This window comes from Dromiciops gliroides, chromosome 3, assembly GCF_019393635.1.
Source record: "Dromiciops gliroides isolate mDroGli1 chromosome 3, mDroGli1.pri, whole genome shotgun sequence".
Taxonomy (NCBI): Eukaryota; Metazoa; Chordata; class Mammalia; order Microbiotheria; family Microbiotheriidae; genus Dromiciops; species Dromiciops gliroides.
The window spans coordinates 414,377,494-414,391,764 of record NC_057863.1 but is presented as its reverse complement, the minus strand read 5'-3'; the positions used below and the strand labels follow the sequence as shown (position 1 = coordinate 414,391,764).

Here is a 14,271-nt window from a genome sequence, read left to right as displayed (position 1 = left end):
ATAAGAATTCACTATTTGACAAAATCTGGTGGGAAAACTGGAAAATAATATTGTAGAAATTAAGCCTTGACCAAAATCTTACACCATATACTAAAACAAAGTCAAAATGAATGCAAGATATGGACATAACAGGTGATACCATAGGTAAGTTATAAAAGAAAGGACTAGTTTTACTATCAGATCAATGGAGAGGGGAAGAATTTATGACCAAAGATGAGACAGAGAACATTATGAGATTCAAAATAGTTCATTTACATTACATTAAATTAAAAAGGTTTTGCACAGTCAAAACCAATATAACCAGGGTTAGAAGGAAAACAGAAAGCTTGGAAACAATTTTCACAGCCAGTGTTTCTGATAAAGGACTCACATCTAAAATATATAGAGAACTGAATAAAATTTATAACAATACAGGTCATTCTCCAATTGAGAAATGGTCAAATGCTATGAATAGGCAGTTTTCAGATGAAGAAATTAAAGCTTACCACAGCCATATTTTTTTTAAAGTTCTCAATCACTACTTTTAGATAAATGCAAATTAACACTATTCTGAAGTAACACTTCATACCTTTCCAACTGGCTCATATGATTAAAAAGGAAAATGATAAATGTTCAACAAGATGTTGGAAAATTGGAACTCTGATGCATTGTTGGTTTGAATTGTGAACTGATCAACTATTCTGGAGAGCAATTTGGAACCATGCCCAAAAGGTGACAAAACTATGCATACTTTTGACCCAGCAATACCAGTAATATGTCTATTGCCATAGATTATGAAAAATGGAAAAGGACCCACATGTATAAGAATATTTATAGTTGCTTTTTTGTGGCAGAAAAGAATTGGAAACTGAGGGGATGCTTCTCAATTGGGGAATGGTTAAACAAGCTGTGGCATATGAATATAATGGAATACTAAATCAAGAGCAGGAATGATTTCAGAAATACCTAGAGAGACTTACATGAATTGGTGCTGAATGAAATGAGCAAAACCTAGAAAACTTTGTACACTTTCACAAAAACATTGTGTAATGATCACCTGTGATATACTTAGTTCTTCTCAGCAATACAGTAATCCAAGACAATGCCAAAAAAATTATGATAGAAAATGCTCTCCACATCCAAAAAAGAAATCTGGAGTCTCAATGCAGATCAAAGCATACAATTTAAATTTGGGGGAGTTTTTATTTTTTTTTATTTCTTGTGTTTTTTCTTTGTTCTGATTTTTCTCTCAAATGATTAATATAGAAATATGTTTAACCTGATTATAATGTCTAACCTATATCAGGTTGCTACCTGTCTTTGGAAGGGGGGAGAAAAGGAAGGATTGAAGAAAAATTTGGAACTCAAAATGTTGCAAAAATGCATGTAGAAAACTAATTTTTATGCAATTGGAAAAAATAAAATACTATTAAAAAGAAAAAATATATAAGCAATTCGGTGAACTCATTGAGGAAGGAGATATCTTGAAGATTGATAGACAACAGGCCTTATCATATTTATTGTTTGATAGAGACTGAATCTCAGAGGAGATGAAGTTAATAAGTAATGGTGGTAAAAGGAAAGACTGGAAGAGGCAGTGGAAAGTGAGGAATATTCTGACTGATCCCCTAGTCCATTGAATTAGGCCTCTATGTGAAAGTGCAACAAATTCTAGAAACTGTAGCCAAGTAGGCTATATCATCAGAAAGATGATAAGTCTTAGTGAGTACAACCATAGGAAAAGAGTGAGAAAGGAAAAGCAAAGTGGAAGGGGTGGCATGGGGTCTAGACTGAAACAATGTTCAGGTATCACTGAGCGATGTGGCAACAAAAAAGTGTATAATGCATCATGGGTAATATGGTTTGTACAGGTACAGGGAGGGTTTCATAATGATGGAGAGAGAATATGTTAATCTTTGAGGAATGAGTTCAAGCATGTTATCAATGTCCTCAGAACACCATCTGTCTGGCTTCCTATAGATAAAGTTTGCCAGAGAGTGAGCTGGTAGTGGAGAGTGACCAGTGATGTTAGGCATTGCATTATATGGAATTTGGAGGCAGAGACTCACCAATCATTGAGTTAGTATTAGGCTGGAGTAATTCCAAGACTCAGACAGTGCTGTGTATCTGAAAAGGAAAAAGGTGAAATAGAGAGGTGAAGCAACAAAGTAGTATGGAGTTGTAGCAGTTCAGGAGTGCTGATGACAAAGGCTAGTAATACAAGTTTTTAACAATACAAGTGAAGATTCCTGGAGCAAAGGGTTGAGTAAAAACCTCTACTAGAATGTTATTGCTCAAGGAAAGTCAGAAGTATGTGTAAAGTCATATAAACCCACAGTTGGCTGTGGGATATGGCTGAAGAGTCAGAGGCAGAAGGTCATTTCCTGATAAGAAAACGGAATTGATGCCAAGATCAAAAAGAAATCAATAACCACCCCAGAAACCACCAGATTTTTTTTCTTATACCCAATGGTCTTTAATGCCCTTCTCCCTCCCAAATTAGATGCCCCATTGGAAAATGTTGTCTCTCTCTCACCAGTAGAATCTATGCTCTTTCTTTTATTTACTTCTTTGTTTTTATTACTGTATCCAAGAGCCTAGGATAGTGTTTTCTCCAAAAAGGATGATAGCAATTTTATTGAATGTATTATACTTTATTTTATCATGTCACATTGAATTCAATTGAATTGAAAGGGCATGGAGCCCCATTCTAGATTGGGGCGGCTGGGGCCGGAGCCGGGCACTACCCACTGTGCCTCCACCTGCTCTTCTCCTTTCCTATGCCCCCGTCCCGGGCGGGCCAGCTCATCTCCGGAGCAGCCCTTGGCTGTCTCAGGGCATGACCAGAACTATGCTGGTAATGTGGATGAAGCACTTAAACTGAACATTTTAAGAGTTTCTATGCAGCTCTAGTCTTTTCTTCGGGAATGATTAGAAGTTCTCTATTTCATTAATGGTACATTACCCCCACCCCTGAATTATCCTTAGTTTTGCTGGGATTTTGGAGCAAAAAAGATCTTTTCATTCAACAATGGCAGGAAAATCATCACTTTTTAAAGTAATTCTCCTTGGAGATGGTGGTGTTGGGAAGAGCTCACTTATGAATTGATATGTCACTAACAAATTTGAGAGCCAGTTATTCCACACAATAAGTATGGAATTTTTAAATAAAGCCTTGGAAGTGGATGGACATTTTGTAATCATGCAGATTTGGGACACAGAAGGTCAAGAATGCTTTAGAAGCCTGCAAACACCATTTTACAGAGGTTTTGACTGTTGCCTTCTTACTTTCAGTGTAGATGACTCTCAGAGTTTCCAGAACTTGGGCAACTGGAATAAAGAATTCATTTACTATGCAGATGTCAAAGATCCTGAAAGCTTTCCTTTTGTGATTTTGGGTAACAAGATTGACATAAGTGAGAGACAAGTTTCTACAGAAGAAGCCCAGCCCTGGTGCACGGACAACTACAACTATCCTTACTTTGAAAAAAGTGCAAAAGATTCCATAAATGTTGCAGCAGCTTTTGAGGAAGCTGTTAGAAGAATTCTTGGTTCATCAAAGAATAAAAATTGTCTGAGTTTTACAAAATAGTAGGATCAGCTAGGTAACACAGTGGATATGATACTGGGTTAGGAGTCAGGAATATATGAGTTTATATCTGACATAAGCCACTATAGACTCTGTGACCCTGGGCAAGTCACTTAACCACAATTGCCTCACCATAAACAAACAAACAAAAACAAAGGAGATAATAATTGTAAAGCATTTAGCATGGTACCTGGTATATGGTATGTGTTATATAGTGTGTTAGCTTTTTTCCTCCATACATAGTATCTTTTTTTATTTTCCTTTTTAAAAATTTAGTTAGTTTTCAACATTTGTTGAAGTTTCCAATTTCAACTTTTTCTCCTTCTCTTTCCTCCCTTCCCCCCTCCCCTAGACAGCAGGTAATCTGATATAGGTTATATATACATAATAACATTAAACATATTTCTGCATTAGTCATGTTATAAAAGAATAAGAGAAAAAAGGAAAAACCTCAAAAAAGAAAAACAAGAGCACCAGAAACAAAAGAAATAGTACTGTCTAATCAGCATCCATATTCCACAGTTCTTTTTTTTTTTCTGGATTTGGAGAGCTTTTTCCATCATGAGTCCTTTGGAATTTTCTTGTATTATCACATTGGTGACAAGAATCTAGTCTATCACAGTTGATCAACACATAATGTTGATGATACTGTGTGTAATGTTCTGCTGGTTCTGCTCATTTTACTCATCATCAGTTTTTGCAAGTCCTTCCAGGTTTCTCTGAAATCTTCCTACTCATTGTTTCTTACAGCAAAATAGAATTCCATTATATTCATATAGCACAACTTGTTCAGCCAGTCCCCAATTGAGGGACATCCCCTCAATTTCCAATTCCTTGCTACCACAAAAAGAGCAGCTATAAATATTTTTGTACATGTGGGTCCTTTTCCATTTTTTTATGATCATTTTGGGGAAAAGACCCAAAAGTGGTATTGCTGGGTCAAAGGGTATGCACAGCTTTATAGCCCTTTGGGCATAATTCCAAATTGCTCTCCTGAATGGTTGGATCAGTTCATAGCTCGAACAACAATGCATTAGTGTTCTAATTTTTCCACAGCTTCTCCAACATTTATTATTTTCCTTTTTTTCATATTAGGCAATCTGATAGGGGTCAGGTGGTACCTCAGAGTTGTTTTAATTTGTACCTCTCTAATCAATAGTGATTGAGAGAATTTTTTCATATGGCAATAGATAGCTTTGATTTCTTCATCAGAGAACTGCCTGATCATAACCTTTGACCATTTCTCAATTGGGGAATGACTTGGATTCTTATAAATTTGATTTAGTTCCCTATATATTTTAGAAATGAGGCCTTTATCATAAGTACTGGCCATAAAAAATTGTTTCCCAGCTTTCTGCCTCCCTTCTAATTTTGTATGCATTGATTCTGTTTGTACAAAATATACACAGTTTCTTATATTCATCCCCCTTACAGTGTCTCTAAAATTACATAAGTATCACATATCTATAAGAAACCTAAGTAGCCAACTCCCTAATTTTATTGGTGAGAAGACTGAGACCCAAGCAAGTCAAGTGACTTTACCCTAAAAAAACCCCACGAGTATTAAATTGTAGAATCAGAATTTCAACTTAAGTTCCCTGACTGCAGATATAGTGCTATTTCTACAATGCTACTGCAGTTGAAAAGGTACTATGACAGTAAGTATTCTTCTCTAAGGGGAAGATTACTCTCTGAAATTCCTAAGACCTGAATTCAAAATTTCATTTATATAAGTACCAAGCTATTTGACCATTAGTAAGTCGTGTAACATCTCAGAACCTTAGCTTCTTTATCTATAAAATGTGAGCAAAAATACCTGTCCAGACTACCTCAAAGGTTTATTGTGAGATATAAAAGGGATAATACATTAACATGCATTATTACTAATTTAATCATTTAGAACTTTTAACTGGACAGTATTTGGGCAACTATAATACTGTCAAAGTTTTCAAGCTGCAAGATATTTTAAAGTTCAGCTATGTGATCATTCTATATAACTGTGAATCAAAGAACATCATGCTGTTGGAAAGATGAAAATTTTCTACAATGAAAGGGCCAATGAAAAATCCATGGTCGGTCTTTTAGACTGATGATGAAATTATGGATAAGAAGTAACGTTAAAGGCATTATTGAGAATATATATTGAACAGAAAAGGAAACTCGTCAGTTATACAGCATGTGAGACAACAGATATACATTCTAGAGAGTACAATGGCAAACTTAACGACATAAAAGAGTGAGAGAATGCCTTTAGCACATTGAATGGAGCTGAGTTCAGGGAATATGGACCACTAGCAAAAGGGAAAGTCACACTAAAGATTAATCAGTAAGGACAACTAAGAATGATGAAGATGGAAAAGTAAGTGTCACATCAGAATTTTTACAGCACTGTTTCAGTGGCAAATTCTATCAAGAGCTTCATGTAAATTGCATGTTGTACATAAGAGGCCAGATAGATTCTTCTGGCTAATCAATGTTTGCTTAATATGTGCATGTGTGTGTGTGGGGGGGTTGTTATTTAGATAGCCAGCTATCTAACTAGATAGATATAGAAAGAGAGAGGAAGATAACCTTACATAAACCTGCCTCTGAGCTCAGCAAGGAACAGGGAAACAATCTACCAGCCCAGCACATAAGGTTGGTCTTACCCAGGTAGGAGGGAAGTGAGGTACAGGAGCAGCAGCAACAGAAACAGTTTCTGGGTTCATAATAGAGGCCTATAACAGAACTCTGAGTCTGCTGAACAGTAGTGAAGCCCCACCCAAGCAGGTCAACCACAGATTCTCACTCCTGTGACCTCCCAACAGAGAGACTATTTCCAGAGAAAAACCAACCTCAGGGATTTAGCAAATAACAAAATTACTATTCAAGGCCCTGTTAAGAGTAACAGGCTATCATAAAAACCCAGTAATTGGTTGCCACCACAGGGCATGAAGATCAAGGGGATCACTTTTCAAGTGCCCAGAAGACACAAAAATGAGGGGAAAAACTATTAAAAAACAGAAGGAAAAAAATTGGGTATTGACAGCTACTTCAATAAAAGGAAATCTCAAGACAAAAATATAGAGCTGGGGAGACTTCCTGGGGGTGGGAGGGGGAGCCAAGATGGAGGAGAGAAGGTAGGAACTTTTCTGTGCTTTCCCTTATTTCCCTCAGAAACAACATTAAATCAAGCCTCAAAACAGATTCTGGAACTACAGAATCTACAAAAAGAGGGACAAAATCCTGCTATGTGAGATAATTTAGAAAAGGACTGTCTCACCTCAGTGAAAGGGGAGGGCAGCTCAACACTACTCATCCCAACTGGCAGTTCACCTCAGCAAAGCTCGGCTCAGTGGGCAGATCTCTCAGCGTAGGTCGGCTCAGTGGGCAGCTCAACACTGTTGCAACTTGACACAGCTGAAAGTGGGGCAGCTGAGAGTGGGCCAGCTGAGAGCAGTAAGAAGATTGCAGCAATGAACCCTGTGTGCCAGGAGCAGACTTCAACTTGTTAAGTTTAAAAATAGCCTACAACATGAGAAAGAAACAAAAAAGGACCCTTACAATTGAAGACTTATATGATGAAAGGGAAGACCAAAACTCAAATGCAGAGGAGTTGGTCAAAACACCTACAAGTGAAGACTCAAGTGGGAGGATGATCTTGTCTCAAGACCAAAAAACCTTTTTTGAAGAGATCAAAATGGCTTTTAAAAACCAAATAATAGAGGTAGAAGAAAAATGGAAAAAAAAATAGAGAAATGAGAGTTACATTGCAAAAAGAAGCACAAAAAATGACTGAGGAAAACAATTCCTTAAAAAATACAATTGGCCAAATAAGAAAAAAAAAATTGACCAAACAGAAAAAGAAGTACAAAAGCTTACTGTGGAAAATAAAGCCTTAAAAATTAAAATTGAGGGGGAAACTAGGTGGCACAGTGGATAAAGCACCAGCCCTGGATTCAGGAGTACCTGAGTTCAAATCTGACCTCAGACACTTGACACTGACAAGCTCTGTGATCCTGGGCAAGTTACTTAATACTCATTGCCCCACCAAAAAAAAAATTAAAATTGAGCAGATGGAAACTGAAAACTCCATGAGACAACAAGAATCTGATGGGCAGAATGAAAAGACTGAAAAAATAGAAAAAAATGTGAAATACCTCATTGGAAAAACAACTGACCTGGAAAATAGGTCTAGGAGAGATAATCTGAGAATTATTGGACTAGCTGGAAGCCAAGATAAAGAAAAGAGTCTAGACACCATATTCCAGGAAATTATTAAGGAGAACTGCCCTGAAATTGTAGAATCAGAGGATAAAATCATCATTGAAAGAATCCACCAAACACTTCCTGAAAGACTGCAAAAGGAACACTTCAAGGAATATTGTAGCCAAACTCCAGAATTATTAGGTGATGGAGAAAATACTCCAAGCAGCGAGAAAGATACTATTTACATACCATGGAGCCATATTCAGGATTGCACAGGACATGGAAGCATCAACATTAAAGGATCACAGGGCTCGAAATATGACACATAGGAAGACAAAGGAACTTGGATTACAATGCATGATCAACTACCCAGGAAAACTGATCATTCTCTTTGAGTGGAAAAGATGGATATTTAATGAACTAGGGAACTTCCAAGGCTTCCTGAGAAAAAGACCAGAATTGAACAGAAAATTTGATTTCCAAATACAAGACTATAGAGAAATAGAAAAAAGGTGAACCAGGGGGAGAAAGGGTTTTTCAATGATGTTAAATGGCTTGAGTCCATATGGGGGAGGATAATACTTTTAACTCTTGAGATCTGTTTCTCTGTAAAGGTATTGTTCTTAAATCAACTTTGATGTGATGATATAAAGAAATTTAATGAGAAGAATAAAAGAAGACTAGGGGGAGAAGAGCAAGGGGCAAATGGAATGGGGTTAATTATATCATATGAAGAGGCACAAAAAGAACCCATTACAACAGAGGGAAAGAAGGGAGCAGTGGGCATTGTTGCAACCTTACTCTCATCAGATTTGGTTCAGGGAGGGAATAAAATATACTCCCCTTTGTATAAAGGAAGTTAGCTTACTCTTTAAGGAAACAAAAAGGGAAGGGCACAAGTGGGGGAAAAAGGGGCAAGAAAAAGAAGAGTAGCTGGTAAAAGGGAGGGCAGATTGAGGGAGGCAGTGGTCAGAATCAAAACACTGGTGAAGTAAAATAGGGGGAAAGAAGGGACAAAAGAGTACAAAGGGGAAAGGAAGAAGGGGGAAATAAACAGTTAATAATTTTAACTGTGAATGTGAATGGGATGAACACTTCATAAAACGGAAGTGAATTGCAGAGTGGATTAAAAATCAGAATCCTGAAATATGCTGTTTACCATAAACACACTTGAAGCAGAGAGATACACACAGAGTAAAGGTAAAAGGCTGAAGCAGAATATATTATGCTTCAGCTAAAGTAAAAAAAAAAAAAAAGCAGGGATAGCAATCCTTATCTCAGACAAAGCAAACGCAAAAATAGGTCTAATTAAAAGAGATAAGGAAGGAAACTAAATGTTGCTAAAAGGTATTATAGATAATGAAGTAATATCAATATTAAACACATATGCACCAAGTGGTATAGCATCCAAATTCTTAGAAGTTAAATGAGTTACAAGAGGAAATAGATAGCAGAACTATACTGGGGGGGGGGGGAGGATCTGAATCTTCTCCTCTCAGAATTAGATAAATCTAACAGCAAAATAAATAAGAAAGAAGTGAAAGAGATGAATAGAATACTAGAAAAGTTAGACATGATAGATCGCTGGAGAAAACTGAATGGGGATAGAAAGGAATATACCTTTTTCTCAGCAGGACATAGCACATATTTAAAAAATGACCATGTATTAGGGCACAAAACCATCCTAGTCAAATGTAGAAAGGCAGAAATAGTAAATGCATCCTTCTCAGATTATGATGCAATAAAAATTACATGTAATAAAGAGCCATGGAAAGGTATACTGAAAAACAATTGGAAACTAAATATTTTCACTCTAAAGAATGAGTGGGTCAAACAACAAATCATAGAAAATAAATAACTTTATCCAAGTGAATGGCAATAAAGAGAAAACATACAAAAATCTATGGGATGCAGACAAAGCAGTGCTTAGGGGAAATTTTATAGCTCTAACTGCTTACAAGAATAAAAAAGAGAATGAGAAGATCAATGAATTGGGCAATCAACTTAAAAAGCTGGAAAAAGAATGAATTAGAAATCCCCAATTAAATACTAAATTGTAATCTTGAAAATTAAAGGAGAAATTAATAAAATTGAAAGCAAGAAAACTATAGAATTAATCAATAAAACTAAGAGCTGGTTTTATAAAAAAACAATAAAATAGATAAACCACTGCTTAATTTGATTAAAAAAAAAAAAAGAAAGAGGAGGCAGCTAGGTGGTGCATTGGATAGAGCCCTGGAGTCAGAAGTACCTGAGTTCAAATCCAGCCTCAGACATTTAATACTTGTTAGCTGTGTGACCCTGGGAAAGTCACTTAACTCCAATTGCCTCAGTAAAAAAAAGAAGAAGAAGAAGAAGAAGAAGAAGAAGAAGAAGAAGAAGAAGAAGAAGGAAAAAAAAACGAAAGAAAGAAAAAAAAACAAAAAAATTACCAGTATCAAAAATGAAAAGGGTGATTCTACAACCAATGAAATGGAAATTAAAGCAATAATTAGGAACAATTTTGCCCAACTGTATGCCAATAAATTTGACAATTTAAATGAAGTGGATAAATGTTTAGAACAATATAAACTTCCCAGGTTAATTAAAGAGGAAATAAAATCCCTAAATAAGCCCATATTAGAAAAAGAAATTGAACAAGCCATTAATGAACTCCCTAAGAAAAAATCCCCAGGACCAGATGGGTTTACAGGTGAATTCTACCCAACATTTAAAGAATGATTAATTCCAATATTATACAAATTATTTGGAAAAATACATGAAGGAGTTCTACCAAATTCATTTTACGATACAAATATGGTGGTGATACCAAAACTAGGCAGAGAAAAAATAAAGAAAGAAAATTATAAAACAATTTCCATAATTAGTATTGATGTTAAATCTTAAATAAGATATTAGCAAGGAGATTACAGCAAGTGATCACCAGAATAATACACTATGACCAGGAGGGATTTACACCAGGGATTCAGGGCTGGTTCAACATTAGGAAAACTATTAACATAATCAACTATATCAAGAAGAAAACTAACCAAAATCATATTATTATCTCAATAGATGCAGAGAAAGCTTTTGACAAAAAACAGCACCCATAGCTAATAAAAACAATAGAGAGCTTAGGAACAGGTAGAGCTTTCCTTAAAATAGTAAGCATTATCTACCTAAAACCATCAGCAGTCATTATATGTAATGGAGTTAAGTTAGAGGCCTTCCCAATAAGATCAGTGGTGAAATGAGGATGTCCATTATGATCTCTATGGTTTAATATTGTACTAAAAATGTTAGCTTTAGCAATCAGAGAAGAAAGAGGAATTAAATGAATTAGAATAGGCAAGGAGGAAACAAAACGATCACTCTTTGCAGGTGATATCATGGTATACTTAGAGAATCCTAGAGAATCAACTCAAAAATGTACTTATTCAGTGCCATACCAATCAGACGACCTAAAAATTATTTTATAGAGCTAGAAAAAATAATAAATTTCATCTGGAAAAACAAAAAGTCAAGAATAGCAAGGGAAATAATGAAAAAAAATGAACAGGAAGGTGGGTTAACTGTACCAAATCTAGAGCTCTACTGTAAAGTGGCAGTCATCAAAACTATCTGGTACTGGCTAAGAAATAAAGTAGAGGACCCATGGAATAGCCTAGGTACAGGAGACACAGTAGTAAATGACATTAGTAATATACTCTTTGATAAACCCAAAGACCCCAGTTTCTGGGATAGGAATTCATTATTTGACAAAAACTGCTGGGAAAACTGAAAGATAGTATGGCAGAAATTAGGCATCTGAAACCTTATACTAAAATAAGGTCAAAATGGGTACATGATTTAGACACAACAGGTGATACCATAGGAAAATTAGGAGATGAAGGAATAGTATACCTTTAAGATCTTTGGAAAAGAGAGCAGTTTTTGACCAAACTAGAGATAGAGAATATTATGAAATGCAAAATGGATGGTTTTGATTACATTAAATTAAAAATTTTTTGTACAAACAGAAGCAATGCATCCAAAGTTAGAAGGGATGCAGAAATCTGGGAAACAGTTTGTATGGCCAGTACTTCTAGTAAAGGCCTCATTTCTAAAATACATAGAGAACTAAATCAAATTTATAAGAATCCAATTAAATCCCCAATTGAGAAATGGTCAAAGGATATGAACAGGCATTTTTCTGATGAAGAAATCAAAGCTATCTCTTCCCATATGAAAAAATGCTCTAAATTACAACTGATTAGAGAGATGCCAATTAAAACAACTCTGAGGTACCACCTGACCCCTATCAGATTGCCTAATATGAAAAAAAAAGGAAAATAATAAATGTTGGAGAAGCTGTGGAAAAATTGGAACACTAATACATTGTTGGTGGAGCTGTGCACTGATCCAACCATTCTGGAGAGCAATTTAGAATTATGCCCAAGGGGCTATAAAGCTGTGCATACCCTTTGACCCAGCAATACCATTTTTAGGTCTTTTTCCCAAAGAGATCACATAAAAGGGAAAAGGACCCAGATGTACAAAAATATTTATAGCTGCTCTTTTTGTGGTAGCAAGGAATTGGAAATTGAGGGGATGTCCCTCAATTGGGGAATGACTGAACAAGTTATGGTATATGAATGTAATGGAATTCTATTGTACTGTAAGAAACAGTGAGCATGGAGCAGCTAGCTGGCACAGTGGATTGAGCACTGACCCTGGAGTCAGGAGTACCTGACTCCAAATCTGGCTTCAGACACTTAACACTTACTAGCTGTGTGACACTGGGCAAGTCACTTAACTCCAATTGCCTAACACAAAAAAAAATAAATGAATACAAGAATGAAAGAAAAATAAAAGAATTGATGAGTAGGAATTCAGAGAAACCTGGAAGGACTTGCATGAACTGATGACAAGTGAGATGAGCAGAAAAAGAAGAACATTATACACAGTTTCATCAACATTATGTGTTGATCAACTATGATAGACTAGATTCTTCTTACCAATGGAATGGTACAAGAAAGTTCCAATAGACTCATAATAGAAAAGGCTCTCCATGTCCAGGAAAAAAAAAAAAAAAAGGAACTGTGGAATATGGATGCGGATTGGACCATACTATTTCTTTTGGTTTTGGTGCTGTTGGTTTTCTGTTTTGAGGTTTTTTTGCTCTTTGCTCTGATTCTTCTCTTATAACATGACTAATGCAGAAATATGTTTAATGTTATTATGTATATATAACCTATATCAAATTACCTGCTGTCTAGGGGAGGAGGGGAGGGAGGGAGAAAAATTTGAATTTGGAAATCTTATATAAACAAATGTTGCAAACAATTTCTACATTGTGGTAAAAAAACCAAAGGTTTTTAACTAAAATTTAACCACCAGTTTTTGAAGGACCACCCTTTCTTGGAGGAGACTGTGACGAACAGCCATGTGACTGCTGCTGCCTGGGAGAGCGTGGCCGAGCACGCAAGACTTCCAGGACTCAAGCTTAAAAATGAGGAGAGAACGGAAGTGGGTTCTCACTCTCAGCACACACACACTGGCTCAGGTTTGATGGCATGTTTGGGTGATTGGCCCTGGTCCTCAGTGGCAGCACGTACTTGATGCTGGTTTTCAGCCTGAGAGGTAGCTTTGGGATTCGGTAAGTTTTATAAAAGAATATAGACTAAGCTTAGATCTAAGACTATTCATATGTATTTCTACTTTCCTATTTCCCTAATCAGTATCACCTGTTTGTTGGCTAATTAATTCCTAAATAATAAAAGCTAAGTAATCCATCTCTAATTAAAGCTCAGAGGTTTCTTTCTCTTACTGGTCTGGGAGATATATAAGGGAAAGGTTAAAGGGGAGTTTAATGCTCTTATATCCAATTTTAAATTTCACAACATATAACTGGAAAAAAAATAAAATACTTTTATTTAAAAAAATATAGATTAGGACAGTAACAAAATGACTACAGGTGAAGCTTCAAAGAGAAGTGCAAATTGGTATCTGGCCCAAAATAAATTCCTGGAAGAGCTTAAAAAGGAATTTGAAAATCAAATTAAAGTGGTTGAGGAAGGATTGAAATTGATGTAGCAGAACCATGAAAAAGAAAAACAAAATAATAATATAAAAATACAAAAAAATTACTGAGGAAAATAATTCCCTAAGGAACAGATTTGGCCAAATAGAAAGGGAATTACAAAAAAGTAAATGAAGAAAACAATTCTTTAAAGATTAAAATTGAACTAAGGGAAACTATTGACTCTATAAGACACCAAAATGCATTAAAACAAAATCAGAAAAGAAAAAAAGACAAAGAAGAAGAAAATGTAAAGTTTGTCATTGAAAAAACAACTAACCTAGAGTAGAGATCCAGGAAAGATAATATAAAAAGTATTGGTCTCCCTGAAAGATATGACCAAAACCAAAAGAAAACACAACAAAATAAACAAGAAACCCAGACAATATCTTTCAAAAAATTATCAAGGAAAATTGTCCTGGAATATTAGAATGAGAGGGCAAAATAGATATTGCAAGAATCCACTAATTACCAT

General features: G+C 35.6%; 1 pseudogene; it reads left to right on the top strand.

Annotated features, from left to right (window-relative positions):
- Positions 1-3,010: 3,010 nt before the first annotated feature.
- On the top strand, positions 3,011-3,571 carry LOC122747727 (annotated as a pseudogene).
- The last annotated feature ends 10,700 nt before the right edge of the window (positions 3,572-14,271 follow it).